This window comes from Peromyscus californicus, unplaced genomic scaffold, assembly GCF_007827085.1.
Source record: "Peromyscus californicus insignis strain IS unplaced genomic scaffold, ASM782708v3 Scaffold_6__1_contigs__length_162567912, whole genome shotgun sequence".
NCBI classification, from domain to species: domain Eukaryota; kingdom Metazoa; phylum Chordata; class Mammalia; order Rodentia; family Cricetidae; genus Peromyscus; species Peromyscus californicus.
Window position 1 is genome coordinate 8,360,049 of NW_026294584.1, and position 15,859 is coordinate 8,375,907.

At 39.2% G+C, this 15,859-nt stretch overlaps 1 long non-coding RNA gene across 1 annotated transcript; it reads right to left on the bottom strand.

Annotated features, from left to right (window-relative positions):
• Positions 1-289: 289 nt before the first annotated feature.
• LOC128099909 (uncharacterized) lies at positions 290-14,605 on the bottom strand. The gene is made up of 3 exons (XR_008214598.1): positions 14,561-14,605; positions 9,110-9,213; positions 290-2,755 (listed from the first exon to the last, which is right to left on the bottom strand). It is a non-coding gene; the product is annotated as an uncharacterized LOC128099909 (long non-coding RNA).
• Between the last annotated feature and the right edge of the window lie 1,254 nt (positions 14,606-15,859).

The following is a 15,859-nucleotide window of genomic DNA, read 5'->3' on the forward strand; positions in this document are numbered from 1 at the left end:
GGACTCCCAGGTATTGCTCTCAGTGGGTCCTCTATCCTCCATTCTGGCCAACACCACAGCCTGTACTTCAGGCTCCTTCTCTGAAAGGAAGCTTCCATCTTCTGTCCCAGTAAATTAGTAAGCTTTTGGAAGTAAATATATACATACATACATATATATATATATATATGAGAAAGAGAGAGAGAGAGACAAAGACAAAGACAAAGACAGAGAGAAGAAAACTGAAGTGAAAATAATTGTTTAATATGTTTTAATTTTCAGCTGTAACATCCTAATATTCAGACTGAAATGTCCTTTTCTATATGAAATAACACAGGTATTGTCAGTTAGTGAAGTCTTAGTTGAAAAAGTCAGTCAGCAACCATGCCCTCCAACAGTGTTGAAAATTTGTTTGATCATAAAGTCCCCAAGTCCTGGGATGAAGGAGGACAGATTGCTTCATTGCACTTACCTCTTTGTCATTGATCAGATACTGATAGTCTGCCCACTTCTTCCACTGGTTGCCGGGTACCCTGCTCACAAAGCCCATTTGTAAGTCTAGGCTTTGTCCTAAGGCGTGCAGAATGCATTATCCCCAGGGTATTTGTTTGGTAAAGAGCTGTTTTCTATATTTTACCAATCTAGATAGCAGTGACGACAAGGCTCAAGTGACTTGCTTCAAGTGACAGGAGTACATGGTCAATCAATGCCGGAGTGGGAGGGAAATGAATGCTAGCAATTCAGCAAGTGACTGCAAATCAGAGGGACTGAATCTATTTATCACATCCAGTTCTGTTATAGGAAATAGGCTTGATGAAATGCAATAACTTAATCCACCCTGAAACCACCTGCCCTATCCATCAAGCAAACAAGACACCACCCTCATATTTTTCCCTTCAAAATAACTTAGAGGAACTTTGCAGATTTGTCTAAACATCTTTTTGTGCCTTATCCTCTGGTAAAGTAGTAGTTCCCCTCATTTAGTCCCCCAGGTATGAACAATAGCAGATGCCATTTGTCAAGTACCACTGATAAGGCATGTATGTTAAGATGCATTATATCTTCATTATGAATTTATTACATTGGTATAAATTTTGATTATTTCAAAGAGATTTGTGTATGAACACCGTAAGCAATTGGAACAATTTTCTCAGGCTTTCATTTGGAACTTTGTTGGGCACATTTTCCAACATAGGCAAATTGACACTGTAGAAAAATCAGCCTCCTGGCTACATGTTATGCAGCAAGGTCACTACTGAAGACACAGAAATAACCATATCGAGGAGCAAAAAGTTCAGGTTTAAAATGCTTTAGAAAGTGCCAACACTTTCAATTCCCAAGTGCCTCAGCTTAATCATGATCAGCTCTGTGGCGAGGGACCGAAGGACAATTGCAGGGCTGTTGTTTATCTAGCTGGAGAGGATTCATTACCTCAGACATTATTTGACATGAAAACAGATGTACCTCTGTCACTGCTTTGACCTCGCTAACAAGATGAACAACTGGGCTGATACATTTATTGATCAGAGCAAACCCCATTCCACCGGAAATGGGCAGTAGATGCACACGAGTGTAAATGAGGACTTAACATCTGTTCCAAGGGGATTGGCCATTAATCTAAAATCTGAAACAACACAGCTAGCTCACTGCAGTGCTGCATTGTATTGTAGGTTCACAGATTAAAGGTCTATTTGGACTGGTTGGTAGGCAATATTTTCCAAATATAAGTTATTGTACATGATACTTGTAAATCAAGTATAATGAATTTGGTCTGCAGTCTAAGTAGACTGAGTATTGAAAGTGTCCATCATTTTGCAGTGACCTTGCCTCTGTTTTTCTTTCCAAAGGTAAAATGCAGTCATCATGTAAGTTGGCACTTGCTGAACTATTCATTCAGATTTTCCTCCTGTTAGCGGCATTTATGATATTTACAAGGCACACTTTACAAAGGATATGGAGTTAAAATGTTCAAATAAAGGCTACATGGATCCAGGTACACTGCTTCTTGAATAAATGAAGAACTCAAGCTAGCTGAGAGAAACTTTATAAATGTACTATTCCCAGCTCTTTTCTTGTCTTTGTGTGAATTTTATATTTTCACAGTCTTTAACTATTGAAAAAGCAACTAATACACCCAGAGCACAAACTGTTTATAAATAATTAGTTGAAAATATGAAAAATTCCTTTTCGTTACCCAGACTAACAATAGATCAACAAGAGAAAAGTACACATATTTACTTACTTTTTGTGATACAAGAATCTTAATAAGAAAACAAAAATCTGAAGAAACAGTAAAAATGTCCATAAGTTATAGGTGATTTGACAAGAATGAACGGTCGTGGGAAACTATCATTAGAGGAAGAGAGTAGTGACCAACGGTAAGAGCTGCAGAACATTGCACACCATCTTCCTGCAGATTCTTTCCTGTATCCCTTGGTCTCTTCGCTGGGGAAGGAAAAGGCATCTCCCTTGCATGGGTCACCGTCTCTTGTTCCCAGGAAGGATAGACAATCCTTCTTAGGATTTATGAGCTGCTCCAGAGAAAGTCTGGGAAAGGGAAGAGTGAGTCTTTCTGCTTCTTCTGCTTTATCACGTGCCAAAGTAGTTATCCTGGGCCCCATCACTAGTTAGGAACCAGTAATCCTTAGCCTCTTCAATTGAAGTAAATTACGGTATATAAATGATGCATGCTTGGGGAAGGAAGTGTATAAAAAGATGGCATTGTGGTGCATTCTGAATAATTCCATATCTCCACATTTCTTTTGAAATACATTATCTGAAATTAATTATAAGAAAAGAACATTAATTGGAGGAACAAATACATACACATATTCAGACACATGCACACTTGATTAATCTTTTTGTCCATCTAGTTAAAGTTATAAAGAAAACAATGTTACATTTACTAGGGTAAAAAATTTATGTCAGGGATACATGAATCAATCAATAGTTTTGCAAATTATTTCACAGGAGAACTTTTGTGCCAACTCATATGCTATAAATATTAGATGTGCCATACTGAAATTGCTTTTTTTCCCATGGAGATTTACTGACATATCTAAATCCCTCAGCATTCTAAATGCAGACTTTAAGCAATGATAAATGTTAGTAACCATCCCTCTATCATTTCTTCATCCCTTGTCTATGGAGCTGGGCTCTTTTACTAGATGTCAACAGGAACAAACTTCTGAAGTGGTTTTCTTGGAAAATTCAATTCCTTCCCATACACTAAAATTCAAAGTTGCTTATTATGGGTGGGGGTGTGTGTAGCTCAATAATAGAGCAAATGCTTTCAGAGGCATCAACAAAGTCTTGAATTAAAACTTCATCCATTGGAGAAGAGCAAAACTTATTTTAAATAAAAAATTATAAATCGTGAAGAAAATCCTCTCAAGCCACATAAGTCAACTTTGAATTTGGACTTCCTTTTGAAAATTAAGAATAGTTGTGATAATTTCTCCCTACTTGCCCAATTAGTCCACCTCTTTAACCATCTGTTATTTGAAAGTATAAATTCTATTACACAATCAGGGCTATAGTGGTAAACATGAACCATACAAGGGTACTTATCCTTACTTAAGTCAACTTGTTTGAAGTACAATTGGTTAATGTTGTCAGTTAATCATCACAGTAAACTGATGGTGTAGGTACAGGTGAAGGAATAGATTACTTATTATCATTGATAAGTGATAAGGAGCAGTTAGGAAATTTGTGCAAGGTTTTCTTTTGAGAGGCAGAAAACCAGTCTCATCCAGTAGTCTCCTGACTCCCCCCACCCCCACCGCTTCTGTTGAGTTGTTGACCCAGTAACCTCCCAAGTGCAATAGTTGCTGTATGGCCAATGGAAGGCTCGTGTGATGCTGCTCTTCCTCATGATGTTCCCTTCAGCAGCGTCTGCCACTGTCATCAGCGGTGGTCATGATGGATATAGTTGCAGGGACCTGAGATGATTAAGAGGAGAGAGGCGCAGAATAGAGAAAACTTCTAATGCCTCATAGGATGAGAAGTCAAGATGGTATGCTCAGAGACTACCACAAAATGAAAGCATTGAGAATACATATATTTTCATAATTTAATGGAAACATTATTCTCCACAGATAAAATGTTACCCTTAATATTTCAATTACCTTCCTGGCAGAAGTCTCACTGGTGATGGTATATGACTGGAAAGATGAGGCTAGATATCAGGCTGAAATATGGAAAAAATTTCCTCAAAAGATTATATTTGATTATTACTGTTATGAATCAGTTTTTATATTCAGGTCTATATTCACAGTGCTTAGCAGATTGTTTAACACATAGGCAACCCTTAGGATTATTTAGTCATTAATGAGCAAATGCATGATAAAAGTCATGCAAAAGTAGCTGACATGAATCATTAATATAATTAGTAGAGAAAATTAGAAGATAATTTGTTAAACTATCCATAGCAACAACATCACATACCACGTTTGAATTTGGGCCATTTTCTTTCCAGTTTTTTTTTCTTATGTTTACATGATAAGCATGTCTCAATACATTGTGTGATTATTTGTTATTTCAATAGTTTGCTTGGTATTTTATTTAATCATCCTATGTTTATATCTTGAGAAACATACTTATTAATATCCAAGGATTCACAAAAAGGGCATAGTGATTTGCTTCAGCATTTCAAACTAAAGTGACAATTTGTTTTAATAATTTTTAAAATGACAAAGTGACAAAAGCTATTTTACAAAAAATAGCTCAGTTTAAAGAATTGCATTCTTTTCCTGGGCATGGAGCTCTATGAATTTGAGGCCTGGTCTATACAGTAAGTTCCAGGCCAGGGAAGGCTATACAGAAAGACTTTATTTACAAAATGGATTTATTTTGGATAGAGTCTCAGAAAAAAATAAGACAGGATAATTTTGTTTTAAGGATGAATTTTCATTCTCAAAATCTAGCTCAATTTACTTTAGTGTTTGAACACACTGATTTATGCATGTTCTTGTATGGTATTTATTATATGAGTGGATTGGAGGAAGACATTAACTTATTCAGTTAAATGATAAGTGTTCTTTGTTTAAAACTTGTGAGTTTCAACTTTTTGGTTGTTCGTTAACCAATAACAAACTCTCTCTTCTCTTGTGATTCCTTTCATGCCTGTATTCAACAGTATTTACTGAATGCTTATCTTGCCATACACTAGTTGACACTAGGAATTTAAAGTTGAAGAGAAGCTCTTTACTTTCAAGTAGTTTGCAATCTGTTTGCTATGGAAAAGCTCAAACTAATTTTCTGTGTTCATTCTTTCTTCACTATGAGAAAACTGAAATTGCTACTAGCCTATCCCTATTATCTGAGAAATTATAATCCAAATGTTTTCTTCTTGGGTCCTATTATGGCAAAGCCAATGAGGTGCAGAGTGTTACCCTGAGCTCAAGTGACAAAATGAGACAAAGGTGCTAAGACAGCATCCGAGTTAAGGGATAATGTCAAATGAGCCATTGATGGAGCAGGAAAAGCAAGAAGCCGACACCCAAGCTAAAAATGCAAATGATTAACAATCTCATCCGCTTTAGAAAACTGCCAAGCTTCCTTTTGTGATGTCAGATTAAAATACTTTTATTCTGTATAATTTTCTTTCTTTCCAAAATGCTTTACCATTATCACATCCATTTAAAAATAGCTACCATCAGCATTCTATTCATTTTATTCAATGATCACTTTTAGAACATTGTGATTGAGAAGTTAGGATAATTATGCAACACAGTTAAGTCTATACATCTATCTTGGACTCCATTGAAGATAATACTTGACATTTGTGAAGTTATTTTTTATTAAGAAATATAAATCCACAAAAATTGTTTTGGAATCGGCAACAAAGCTGGAAGGCAGAGATAATGAGTCAGTCTCCATTCAGAATATGGCCATGGAAAGAGCCAAACGTCTCCAATGTGACACTCCTCAATACCCTTTAGCACAAAATTATTTTCCAACTCTTTTCTGCCTTTTTTCTGTAACTACCGGTTTGCTTTCCAATTCCTGTCCTTTTAATTTATATGTCTTCTACAGTTGGCGAAGTAGAGTATTTCTGCAAACACCAGAGGTCTAAATATAATGACTTTCTGTATTTTTCTTAAATCTGCTTTCATTCATTCTCTGAGAAAGCAATTTTGTTCTATTGTGTGCTTTATCACAAAGCGCTGTGTACCTCCCATTGGGCCCGAGTTGCTATAGTGCAGTTCCCTACAAAATAATGAAAGCTCTATCAGATGCAAAGCATTTCCCCACATGAGTGCCAGTGGACAGGCCTGGAGAGAGACCTACTGACTCAGTGACTTTGCCGTTTCCTAGCCTTCTTAGAGCCGCTGGAGACATTGCTGTGTGGCTCCTGTTTCTCTTCCCTTCACGCCAAGCATTCATTATCGATAACTATTCGTGATGTGTCTGTGTCCACAATGTGCCTATGCACAAGCAGCATTAATTAATTAATTAATACCACGTGCAAATAATCAAACTAATTTCACAAGTTTGGAGCATGATACGCAACAGTAGAGATGAGAGCATATTGGGATATACCTGGAGCACTTAACCCTTCTGAGAACACAAAACAAAGTCCAAGTGTCGTCGATGTGTTTAATAAATGACACAGCATATTGGGATACACCTGGAGCACTTAACCCTTCTGAGAACACAAAACAAAGTCCAAGTGTCGTCGATGAACCTTTTCAAGCTCTCACTCACAGGAGGTGATTCTGTAGAAAATATGGGTGCTAGGAAGTTCTTTTCATTTTGTTTGTTGGGAAATTCTATTGTAGCAACCTAAACTGCAAGGAGTTTTCACAACAAAACTTTTATGAAAAGATAAAACCTATAAAATATTAAAAATATATCACTATACAAATACATTTAGTAATTTTGATAAAAAATAATTATTTATGCTGTGATTATTTAAAGACAAATTTTTGTTGTTGTTTTTGAGACAGGGTTTCTCTGTGTAACAGCCCTGGCTTTCCTGGCCATCCTGGCCTTGAACTCACCGAGTGCTGGGATTAAAGGCTCGTGACATCACTCCTGGCTGGAGGGATGGCTGGCTGAGCCATTAAAGGCTAGGTTCACAACCAAAAAGACAAACTATTTTTAATAAAATGTATTTATTCTATGTGTTTTTCACACCGTGTATCTTGATCTCATTCATTTCCTATCCCTTGGCATCTGCCCTATGTTGCTGCACCCCACCCCAATAAAACAAAATTCAAGAGAAAAAATGAAGAAAATGAAATGAGAAAAAAAAGGGGAAGGAATTAATCTCATCATGGAGTTGCAGTGCGACCCAACGAGTCACACCATATACCCCTTTCTCCATACATCTCTACTTGTAAATGTTCATTGAAGAGTCATCGGTCTGGTTCAAGGCCCCTGGCCTCCTTTACACATTCGGTGCTGGCCCCCACTAGGACTCTTCCTGGACACTCAGCTGCTGCTCTGGGTTGTGGAGATCCTTTAACTTTGGGTCTGTGGGTCAGATCCCTTCATGTACTCCAAAAGATTGCAGATGGAGTAGATGTTGGGGCAGGCCAAGTCATAACCCTGAGTCTGGGCCTGGGCAGCTGTAGGTCTGCCAGATGGGAAATGGGGACAGCTCTCCCCTGGTCACAGTTTTGGGCCTGGCTCTCCCACACCTGGCATGCCTCTATTGTGCTGCCCTAGTAAGGTACAGGGCCTGTTTTTCTGGGTGTCGCAGCTGATGGGGGTCAGGGACAGCTCTCCCCCCCTTATGACCACAGGGCCATATCTTCTACCTGCCTCTGGCATTGATGGGTGGAGTGGGGGGTTGAGGAACACTTCTCCCCTGTCCCTGTTGCCAGAGGACAGATGGGTAATGGGGACAGCTCTCCCATGGTCACAGTAAAAACAAACTATTTTAAGAGAAGTTGATGAATAAAGAATTTTGAAAAAATCTAGGAAATGTCTTACCTTGACTATAAAACTGATAGACTAACTAGAGTTAATTGTAGACTCTTATTAATACTGAAGATGACTTATGAAATATCATATTCACTGATTTCTATTGAAAAATTTAGATATTTGTTATGGTGGGGGAAATTTTAGATATAAACACATGAAATTAGAATCAGGTTAGGTATCACTCATATGAAATCCTGGAGGCGACCTGTATTTTGTCATTTATTAAACTTTGGATGTTTTAAACTTAGAACACTGATGACCTCCTAAGCTCACATCCTGAAGGAGACTGGAGCAGCATTCCATGTGCAAGTACACCAATATTTCTAGAGCAAAGCATGTGACTATTCAAACCAAATAACATAAGGTGAATATAATCATATTTTGTTTTATATATATGCATATACATATGAATCTAGGCTCCTGTCAGATGCCAATGAGACATGGAGGGAGTTGTGTCGGTATGCCCAGCACATGTTGGGCTGCAAAAGCCAAAGATGATGCTGAGAGGAAGTGAGCTGGGGGGGACCTAACTTATTTAACAAAGATTATGATTGGCTCTTGGGATCAGGAGAGATGACGTAGGTGCAAGGCCTCCTCGTGATCATCATGCTGAGGTATGCCCGGAGAGGCTCGTGGATACGTGATCTTTGTTGTGATTGGTAGAAGGAAACCTGGCTTGTGGTTTGGTGCTTTATAAAGGGTGTGCTGATGCTTAATAAACGAGTTCCTGCCTGACATGGCTCCCCGCTGCTCCCCGCTGCTCCCCACTGCTCCCCGCTGCTCCCATTTGATTGTCTCCAGGTACCTGGAGGCAGGCCAGGTGTGGCACACTGCCCCTCCTCAGTCAAGGTCTGCTGCTGGCGGTGGGCCTAATTCTTCGGTGGGGTCAGGGGAACCCCACAGAGTTGGACATACAGAATGAAAGAAAGGTAAAAGCCATGAGGAAAAACATAGATTAATATAAATGGGTTAATTTAAGTTACAAGAGCTAGTGGGACAAGCTTAAGCTAAGACTCAGATTTCACAATTAATAAGTCTCCGCGTTGTTATTTGTGAGCTGGGGGCTAACAACAAAGCTTGTTACACATTAAAAGTTAAAAAACTATGAAATCTGAATAGAGACTTGTCTCCGTTTCCCAAGTTTTCTTCCTGCCTGCCCTCTTCCCTGTGCCTTGAGAAACACTACTAAGAGACTCACGGTGAACTCCCGGCTGGCTCCCTCAGCTCTTGGGAAGGTAGCTTTGTGAATGGATGTAGAAAACTCTTCATCTTTAAATCCACAAGCTGCAGAGCAACATAGCACTTGAAGGAAAGTTATATACAAAAATATTAAATCAATAAACTGTCAACTTGAGAAAGAAAATAAAAATATAGAAACAGATTCAAAATAAGCAAATGTTAGAATCAGTAGAGATAAAATATCAGATAAGGAAACCAACTAATACTAAATAATCCAAGGCATACCTTTTATGAAAGAAAAGAAATCATTTGCAGGCCCGGATAAAAACAGATGGACACAAATACAGAAAACTAGTAATGAAGGGAAGCCCAAGGCACTGTCTGGACTACGGCAAAAATGTGACTTTTCTGAGTTCTATTTAACAAGATATGAAAACGTACGCAAATCTAGAGGAGAGTCCTTAATATGCCATAATAAACACTAAGATTGAAAATACTGAAGTTGTGTATGTGTAGAGTATTTTGACTAGTCAGAATTTATGATCATTTCCCGGGTTTCCAGGTGTTGCCTGTGTTCAGATGAGGCGGACATGACCTTGGAGATGAATACAAGTGTCAATTCTTTTTTTTTTCTTCTGTTTTTGCTTTTGTTTTTCTGGAGACAGTGGATACACGGCTTCTCTGTGGAGCCCTGGCTGTCCTGAAACTCATTGTACAGACCAGGCTGGCCTCGAGCTCAGAGATGTGCTTGCCTCAGACTTCTGAGTGCTGGGATTAAAGGCGTGCGCCACTTTCACCTGGCTTACAAATATATATTCCTAACAGTGGTTTAAATTGATTGAGACTCCAAAATACTCTACAGATTCATATCTGAAGTAATCTAATTCCTGTGTGTGAATATTTATAATTCTATTTAGAAAAATATGATCCAATTACATGCTTCATGCAATAATTGATTTTTCACCAAGAATCCCTGTAGATATTTCTTAAAAGGCAAGTCAAACTGGTGCATTTGATATTAACTGTCAGAAAGACATGGTTTATCCTGAGATGGGACATCTGTTGTATATGCTAAGGTATATGTGTGCAAGGAAATAGTTCTAGAAGAAATGCAAAGCGTTAAAAAATGGGTCATGTTTCTGTCCAGACTCATCAGCAGTTGGGGCTTTATTGTGTTTCTTTTTAGTCTTTTGAGACAGAGGTACTCTGTATCCCTGGCTGGTCTGGAACTCAGTACATAGCCCAGGCTGGCTTCAAACTCACAATACTTCTTAAGTGGTTATGCTGGGATTATAGGCATGAGCCACCTAGTTCATATCTTACAAAGCCAGTTATTAAGGGGTGATTAGATCATAAGGCTCTGGTATAATAAATGGTTTAATGCATTTGTAGATTCATAATTTTATGACTTTATTGAGAAGTGATGGAAACTCAAGAAGGTGAGGTATATTTGGAAGAAGGCTATCACTGGCTATCACATGTCCTTCGTTGGGGTATCTTGTTATAATCTCTCTCTGTCTCTCTCTTCCTGTCTGTTTTTGTCTCTGTCTCTCTGTCTCTCTTTGTCTCTGTCTCTGTCTGTCTGTCTGTCTGTCTGTCTCTCTCTCTCTCTCTCTCTCTCTCTCTCGTGTGTGTGTGTGTGTGTGTGTGTGTGTGTGTGTGTGTATGCTGTGTTTCCTGGTTGACTTGAAGGGAGCAGGTTCTTCCACACATTCCCAACAGTCATGATTGGCTGCCTTGCCTTAAGCCCAAAGCAATGAACAACTGACCTTAGACTGTAACTGTGTACCACATTTTGGAGGCTTACATATTGTCACAGTGGAGAAAACTGACATCTGATGCTTCTGCTTTGCTACTCTATCCCGAGAGTGCAGTTGTCAAGGCTGCCTGGACTCACAGAAAACAAGACAGTGGAGAAATGCAGATTGAACTTTGCAGATGAAAATATGTAGTTTAGCCTCTTTGCTGCTTAGTTACCGAGGCACAGATGCCTCCCTGAAAGCTTAACAGAAGGTGGAAAACTTTGTTTCAAATCTTCATCTGTTCAGAAAGGAAAATGGAAGCATCCCCTTTAGTTTGTTATGTTTGTTTATTAAACTCAGCAGAGTGACAATCATAAACCCTAATAAAATGTTGCATTTGAGTTATGAACAGATAATACATTAAGTGAAAGAAAACAGTAGGATCCTAGATTTAGTATGGACTGTACTTATTTAGCAGATGTAAATTGCCCATTTTATCCATATTTTTATTACCTGGTTTTTAACTGAGTGATTTGAATATTTTGTTATTTCACTTAGTTACAGTTATGCAATAGGTCTCAAGTACTGAATATAGCTGAAAGGTGTGAATATTAAAATAAATTTCCATGACTTTAAAAACTGATTAAGTATCTCCTAAGAAAAATGCAAAATAAATATTTTAATTTGATATCAAATGGTGTAAAGATAATTCCTGATGATTATGAAATTTAATTTTTAGTGTAAACATTCAAATTTCTTTGTTCAGATTAGCTTTTTCACTAAATTAACACTTTAGGAATGATGTATTTGGAATAAGTAATTGAGAGAGAAAGAAGACATCTGCTTGGCCAGATGCATCTCCTAAGCTATTTGAAGCAATAAATAAATAGAATCAAAGATATCACAGCTGGTTCATCTCTCATGTCCTAATAGTTTTATGTCAACTTGACACAAGCTAGAATCATCTGGAAAGGACTCCCAATTGAGAAATTGCCTCCTTAAGATTTGCTTGAGGGCAACTCTGTGGAGCCTTTCCTTAATTAGTGATTGATGTGGTAGGACCCAGACCACTGTGGGTAGCAGCACCTAGGTAAGTGGTCCTAGAGTTTATAGGAAAGCAAGCTGAGTAAGCACTCCTCCATGGCCTATTTATCAGCTCCTGTTCTGTTTGAATTTCTGCCTGACTTCTTGAAACACTGGAGGTGTAGGCCGAAATAAACCCTTTCCTCTCCAAGTTGTTTATGGTCATGGTGTTTTGCCACAGCAATAGAAATCTAAACAGAGAAACATGTGAGATCTCTAGAGTAATGACAACCTGGCACTTATTATTAAATGAGCATACTATGTGACAGACTCTGAATCAAGGAGACACCAAGATTGAAAATGAATGTGTATCTCTAAGAAGTTCACAGTCTAGTAGGCCTGGCAAGGTTTGCCAGATAACCAACCATTAGGCATATGTACTGCAGCAGATGTATTCACTGGGCCTGGTTTGATTGTCTCCTCCAGAGGGTCATGCACCAGGAACTTAGTACCCAGTGTGGCAGAGTTGAGGTGGGAACCTTTAAGAAATGACATCAAGTGCAATGAAATTATGTTGCAGAGGCACCATCTGCATAAATGAATTAGTGCTGGTCTCGTGGAGTGTGTCAATTCTCATGTTAGTGGGTTATTACAGGCAGAGTCTCCTAGGCTGTTGACCCTTTTTTTACTTGGCTTGACTCCTTCCTGGTTCTCTACCATGTTGTGACATAGGCAGGGAGGCCTTCTCAGGATGCCAGTGTGATGCTCCATCTACCAGGGTTAGGAGCTAAATAAACATTCTTCTTTACGTAGCACATAGCTTTGAGTATTTTGTCACAGAGAAGGAAAATGACTGAAACAAATTTGCTAGAGGACTGTAATACCTGCCTGCCTCAGATAGGTTGGGAAATATCCACCTCCCCACCCTGCCCATCACTGATGCTTGTCTTTGGATAATGAAAGGACTTGTTCCTAAGAAGAAGATGGACATTTCATCTAAAGGACACATTTTATAACACAGAGATGAAACAGGATCTGGAGAACGCTGCTATGGGGCCTGAGAGTTGTTCAGTGTGACAAGGACAGAGTTTATTTAGGAAAATGATAGACATGAGTGTCTGCATAGCTTCATGTTACAAATGATCTTAGGAACCAAATGAAAAGACTGTAGCTCTTCTTGGAGGGGAAATTTAAGTTTGGAGAGCTACAGCATCAGCTTTGCCTTTTGAAATGTGTCTGAAAGACTGGCGTAAGGGCAGAAAGCAGAATCCATACATGTCAGAGTAACCTAACCCAGAGAGAACCGAAGAAGCAGCAGTGGATTCATCTCAAATGTATGGGCAAAGTACAGGGAGTCGTCTGTGACCTGGGAGCTATGAGCAAAGATGAGAGAAGAATAAATGGCATTGGACATGCACAGAGAGGGTCGTGGAAAATGTGGGTAGAATTGAAACCTATCACAGGAGAGTCTTCTTAGCAGACCTCACAGAGAGGGAAACATAGGCTCAAACACAAGTTCACTCTCTTCCCTTCTTCCCATCTCAGAGCTCTGCACGCCAGAAAGCTCAAGGGCTCACCAGCACAGTTCACTGGTGGATTTCGTTAGAGTGGTAGCCCTATTAGCTCAAGAGCCCATCTGTATGACCTCATTTTATCTTAGTTACTTCCTTACATTGAGGATAGTCATGCTGGTGACTGGGGATTCAACATACGAAATGGGAGTGTGTAACTGGAAGTTTTCCTGTGTCCCGCCCGGTCCACAGCTGCACGGTCCCAAGTAAACACACAGAGGCTTGTATTATTTATAAACTATGGGTCAAGCCTATGGGTCAAGCTTCTTGCTAGCTAGCTCTTATAACTTAACTCAACCCATTTCTATTAATCTATATGTTGCTGTGTAGCTGTGGCATTACCAGTCTGCTGGCATCTTGTTGCTCCTTCGACAGCAGGCTGGCGTCTCCTTAACTCCACCCTTCTTCCTCTCCTTTTCAATTTGAATGTACCATCCAACCTTATCCTGCCCTGCCATAGGCCAATGCAGCTTTATTTATTATCCAATGGGAGCCATACATATTCACAGTATACAGAAAGACATCCCCTAGCAGGTGTGGACATATAAGTACTCACAACCCATGTCTAAAATGTTAAACAGTGAAGCCAATTGTACTATGAAAATCATTAGCTTCCTTCTAGAGGTTTCAGACAATTCTGCCTCATTTTTCTTTGTAGCTCAATATTAAGGGAAAAGGATATGCGCTATTGTTTTTAATAAAATAGAAGGTATGCCAGAGCACATTCAGGTTTTCCTTCTTACACTTTTCTTTGCACAGTCAGCTGAGTTCTGAATGCTATTTTCAGTCAGAAAGTTTGCTCAGCAGATGCCTGTGACAGATTGCTCAAAGTAAGACCATCACTAGGTGGATGCCCGGGAGCTCAGGCACTGCCGTTCCCGGAGAACTTTTTGGTCTATAACAACAGTTAAACACATCCATGTTTAATAGTTTAATAAGCAGCCATCTTAGAATTTATAGCTTTTCACCTCACAAACAGCTAATCCTCCAAAAAACAGCTGAATCATTTCTCTTCCTATCCTTGCACCTGGAATTTAACTGCAAAGCTGAAGCTTCACATTTGCTCCAGTGTAACTAGGGTGTCGGTGACAGTCATCTCATGTTTATTTTACATTATAAATGCATAGAACTTACTTAGATGGAAATCTGCATCATGTAGTCTGTTCACCCCACCTGTCAAGGCAAGCACATGCATGTTAAATGCAGAGTTCTGCTTAGTGATCGGTGTGGCTTCACAGTCAGCCTTCTAGTTTATCCAGCTAGAGCTGGTTTCACTCAATGTGTCATTTCTACATTAAAAGAAAATTTCCACCATTGGTGTCAAAGGAAAGTTAATGATTCTCTGAATCATTGACAAAAATGTTGGAAGAAAAAAATGTATATTTCAAGATCCTGGCACCCTGTTCTGAAACTACTCAAATGTATCATTGTAGACATTTAATTTTCCTTACATGGCACTTATTTTCATAGTTTTCTGTTGTGGTTTATCACAGTAACATTCCTAAAATGTAGCATTAACATCAGTTGTTCTTTCGTCTACATTAGAATGGCTGAGGACAGCCTCTCTTTTCTCTAAGAGAGAAATTTCTGCAAGCATGTTGTCTTCCCTGGTACTTGGCAAAGGAAAGGTGATGATCCCACACTTGGGAAGTGTGGGGTAAGAAGGTGCTTCTAATTGCTGCTGCTGAGTCCCAAATCCGTCTGTCTGCGTACCATAGTCACTGCACTGTTACTTTTTCTTTGCGTCAGCCTCCAACTTTAAATGTGGACAGAAGTGTCTCTTCTACAGTTTTGCATACCTGGGGTTAAGCAAACTGTTCATAGTGGATAGTTTAAAAATTGGTATTTAGGAGGGCACAAGGGAAAACATATCTAAACATCAAAACTCCCCATCAGTCTGATCTCCTTTTGAAATCTGTTTTTGTCATTGATAGATGTGCCATGGTCTGGATCTGAAATGTCCTCTACTGATCCGTGTTCTGAATGTTTGGTCTCCAACTGGCAATGCTATTTTGGAAAGATGGGGAAACATTCAGAGGTGAACCTAGCAGGGAAAGCAGGCGCATGGAGATCACCTTTGGATGCTCTGGTTCCAGCCTCCGCTTCCGGACCCACCAGGTGTGAGAAGTATCAAGCGTATGTTCTCAACCACCATGGACCAAGCGTATCCATCATGCTTGTGCTCTGAAACCACAAGTCCAAATGCCATCTGTTGTTTTTATTCTCATCGTTATGCCTGATTTCTATTGCAGGACTATGATTTTATTTTCTTCTCTTTGGGAGAAGAAAGTATCGATCAAGGTATCTGACCTCCTCCCTCAATTAGAGAGATTGTAATTTGATCTAGGCTAATCTATATGTTCATCAGAGGGTGAAAGTGACTGGGTTACATACAGATACATCATGCAAGTTAGGTTCCTGAAAGAGAGCCAG